Source organism: Pteronotus mesoamericanus, unplaced genomic scaffold (assembly GCF_021234165.1).
Source record: "Pteronotus mesoamericanus isolate MK-2021 breed Mesoamerican mustached bat unplaced genomic scaffold, CSHL_Meso_final contig_182, whole genome shotgun sequence".
Lineage (NCBI taxonomy): Eukaryota > Metazoa > Chordata > Mammalia > Chiroptera > Mormoopidae > Pteronotus > Pteronotus mesoamericanus.
The window spans coordinates 3,384,963-3,389,509 of NW_026555078.1; positions in this window are offsets into that span (position 1 = coordinate 3,384,963).

A 4,547-nucleotide genomic window follows, 5' to 3' on the forward strand; every position below is an offset into this window, starting at 1 on the left:
AGCAGTGTCCATGAGTGGCTGTGGGTTTCGGCAGCATGGGGGGTGGAGGGGGTGGGATTAATCATCTCACAAGCCTGGCATAGCATTTATGGGCCACACTCTTCTAGGTGCTTTCTCGATATTAGCTCATTTAATCCTCCTAACAGCCCTGGAAAGTAGAGGTACTATTGTGATACCCATTTTACAGATGAGGAAATTGAAGAACAGTGAAGCTGTGCACCTTGCCCAAGGTCACATACTAGCAGAGGGTGGAGCCAGGGTTCCACCCAGGCCACTTGACTCTAGAACTCTGTCTTTGACCATGACCTATGCTATGAGGAACAGGGACAACAGGGCCCAACACTTCCGTGTGGCAGGAGGAGTTTGAGGGGCGGTAGGGCGGAAGTGTGGTGTCTGTGGGTGCGGAAGTGGTCTGCGGGGGCTCGGACCTCTCTTTACACCACTTTATATAAGACGGAGAAAGTGTCCATCTCAAAGAGGGGAGGGGCCACTTCTGTCCAGGTGTAAATTCGAGGGGAGGGTCGGGGGGAGGGTAGCTGTCCAGGGGTGGGAAGGCAGGCTAGAGGGAAGGCTGGGGGAGAAGAGCCCCATGGAGGGACCCCAGCACCCCGCTGCACAGAGGGCCTGCAGACCAGCAGAGCAGCCTCACCTAGGAGTTTGTGAAGAATGCAGAACCTCAGGCCCACCGTGGACCCACTGCACAAGACCCCGACTTTTAAAGCATTCATCTCATACCTGTCTCGCTCAGACTTTAGCTCACCTCTCTCTCCCCACACAGAATCTTACCCCCAGAGAACAAAAAGGTAACTTCCTAGTATTTCCCTTTTGTTTCCCTTACCATCTATATTCAGATTTGGTTTCAGGTAACACCTATTAAGTTCAATTCAATTCCGTTCATCCAGGTGGAAAGCCTATGGTGAGGTGGGCTCTGGCAGAGGTACTGGCAGGTGAGAGAAGAGAGGAACCAGCTTCTGTCCCCAGGAAGGAAGCAGGTAGGTGAAGGAGACCAGAAGGAGGGGGAAAGCTGTGTAACTTTGAGATCCCAGAGCAAGGTCCAGGAGGACTTCCTCGAGGAGGTGGCCCTTGCAGGAGGAGAAAGAGTTGGGTAGGGGAAGAGAAACTGTGTGTTGGTGATGATGGTTGCTGATAAGACAGCTAGCATTTAGGAAATTTATACTGCACGTGTGGCTTATTTATGTCATCTGCGCAACAACCCTCTTAGGTAGGCACCATTTTATCCCCATTTATAGATGAAGAAATTGAGGCACAGAGAGGGTAAGTAACTTGCCCGGGATCACAGAGCTTATTAAAATAACTGCAGGTGTTGTTTATTATATGCTTCTTATACGCCGATCACAGGGTTAACTATTTCCCAACTCTTACATCATTTACTATTTTTTGCCGATCCTGTAAGGTAGGTACTGGTCATTGGGTTTATGTCAATGAATCTTATTTTACAAATTTGGAAAATGAGACTGAACAGGCCAGTACTCCCACACTATCACACACACAGCCAGTGAGCAGGGAAGGTGGGGCCGGAACCCAGGCCCCGCCCACGGCCACAGCGTGCACCACCTCGCTCCCTGCATCTGCGCTGCCCGCTCTGCTGGGCTCTCTCCTTGTAACGCTGCACTCACGGGCCCAAGGCCAGGGCATGGTCATTTCAGAATTTCTGAAGCAGCCACTCAGTGCAGATGCTGAAAGCAGTGCCCCTCCCATGCCCTCCGCCCCGCACCCCAGCTTCACAGAACTTTCGGGCCTCTCAGCTAGGGATGGGGCTAGGGATGGGGCAGCCTCCCCTCACTCCCTTCCCCCTCTTCTTCCTTCCTCCCTGTCTTTGGTACATTCATCTAAGTTGTCCTGAAGAGGAGCCTCTGACAGTAGGTAGAACGAGCCAAATGCTGAACCGATGCTCCTCAACGTCTGCACAAACGCAATGAGGGGTGCGCTTGGGTAATGAAGCTGAAAGCTCTGAGTTGATGGCCTTTGGGACTTGATTAGCAGAGACTCGCACTTCGCTGCAGAATTGGCAGATAAAGTGGTGCTTGGAGCGAATGCAGGATGAATTTATAGAACTTTGGAGCATTTGGTCAGGAAAAGCCAGCCTTTTCCCAGCCTGGCCGGCGCCCAGGCAGAACCTGGGGAAGCTCGGTGACCCCTCTGCCCCGAGGGAGTGGAAAGACTTTGAAGATGAAGGTTCCAACATTGGCCCCAGCGACTCTGCACAGCCATCTGTCGGCTAAGTTTCCAAACCAGTCTGAGCCTCTCCGCTTTCACATCCGTAGAAGGGGCAGCTGCGTCCTACCTCAAAGCATCCAGAAAGGATGAAATGAAATAGATAAAGGACGTGGCATAGTCAGCTTTTGTGCCCTTCATTCCCTGTTTGTTGCCCTTTCCATGCTCCCAGCCTCCTCCAGATCCCTTCCCTGCTGCTCTGTGCCTGGGGAGGCTGCCCCTGTGGACTCCATTTCCCAGGTTCCCCTGCTCTGTGGCCTCAGCCAATGGCAGGGCCTGTGGGAACGCAGAGAGCGGCCGCCGCGGCGAGAGGCTGGGATATTCCTTCTCCTCTCCCTCCGTGTTACAGCGCTGGCACTGAGGGGTGACTGAGTCCATCTAGAACTATGGCTCCCACTGGGTGGCACCCCCACCAGGCTCCAGCTCTCACTGGGCTCCAGTAACGCAGTTTTCTCTAGGTCCGATCGCAGCCCTGAGGGGCAGCACCGCGTTTCTTTCGCTGGTCCCCTTGCCTCACCCACACTCCAGGACTGGCCCTTCGTGACCCTCGTCCCAGATGCCAGCTGTGGAGCATGCCGCCTTTTTCCTGCCTCGCCTCTCAATATATTGTGCTCGTGATATTTTTCTTTTCCCTCTAGGTCCAGTTCTGCCACCAAGAGCCAGTGTGTGATCTGAGATAAGCCCCTTCTGCTAACTCCACACTCCTCGAGCACCCACAGAGGGGAGACTGTTTGCTCTCCCTTCTGTGGGATAAGAGGTGCGAGGAAGACAGTTTGGCCTCTTGCCAGTTCCTCACTCAACCTTTTCTTTGGGAAGAAGCAGTAACTAAGCTGATGGTGACTTTAGGATGGGGAACTGAGGGGTGCGGCCCAGCCCCTCCTTCGGGGAACAAAGAGGCCTGAGCTGTGTGGTTGAACTGAAGTCTGCACGGGAAGTCTTAGGGATCCAGATTGGGCGGCACGCAGCTAAGCCTGGCTCTCCAATCAGCTGTCCTAATAAAGTTGACGTTGCAATCCGCCATTATGTGATTCCTGTGCCTACTTCTTTGGGCTTCCGAACTCATTGGCCCCCCTCAATCCCAATACCTCTTCTGAGGCTGGTCTCCTCCTCTACAAATGGCAGGGGGCTCCCAAGTTCTCTTGCTATACATAGAAAGTCATCTTTCTCTGCAAAACTAAGCAAAACAAAAAGCAAGACTATGTACTTTTGTCATTTGTCTGCTGGAGGACGGGACTGAGGGACAGGCTTCCTCTCAGCTGGAAGACGGACAAGTGGTTGTCAGAGAGGCATTTGAGACATCAGCACAGCTCAGCCTTCTGTGTCCTTGACATAGTCAGCAAGACTGAAAAAGAATCCTAGAGGGAAACACTTCCCTACCGGGTGGCTGTCCTTCAAGGTACTGTCTGGGGCTTCCCCAACTGCTGGCACGTTCCTGCCATTGGGTATCTCTGCTCTAACAGAGGTAGCTGTATACTGTGGGCATTTCTTTTGCAAAGAGGAAAGTTTTCCATGAGGCCATGGACATCATCTGTGACTTGTCATCTGTGACAACGCCTGGCTCCAACTCCGGAGTGGTCACAAATACAATGATGGCCTTGGGCGAGTCACAGTCTCTCTGAGCCTTAGTTGTCTCACCTAAGGTCACTCTGGCTCTGACCCAAACATTCCCATGGAGACCTTAGTTTCAGGAATACAGGTGTAGGTGCCAAAGACCCCTGGACTTGACCGCTGCTCTGTTTCTCACTAGCTGTGTGGCCTTGGGTAAGTCACCCACTCTCTTTGAGTCCCATTTCTTTAAGTGGGATCCTAGTCGCCACTTCGGAAGACTTGTGTAGGAACAGGATGGGATAAATTGTCCTGGCTGTCCAGCGCACAGCTGACAGCTCCGGAGTTCCCACTGGACAATGCGAGCCTGAACACAGAGCCACTGGGCCTCAGCAACCTGTCCCTGGGTGGCAACTCCATTGTACAGATGGGGCGCTGGGGCCCAGGAGTTAGGCGCCTCAGCAGCGTCAGGCCAAGGGCAGGGGCCATTTGGAACTTTCCCAGGTCATTGGCTTCCACTTCTTCCCATGATGCCATGCTGCTTCCCGAGCTCCAGTTCCCTGCACTCGGGTCTCATTTTTATGGCCCAAGTTTAGAATTTTCCTTTCGGAGACTCCGGGAAAGGCTTAGTCTTTCCACTGACTTGGGAGCCATAATTACCATATAAACCAGAGAAGATCTTGGGTTTTTACTGGGGCGCATAATAAGCAGAGGCAGCCCTGGCAAGGAGGGCCTGGGAGCAAGCAAAATGCCATTTTCACTCGGAG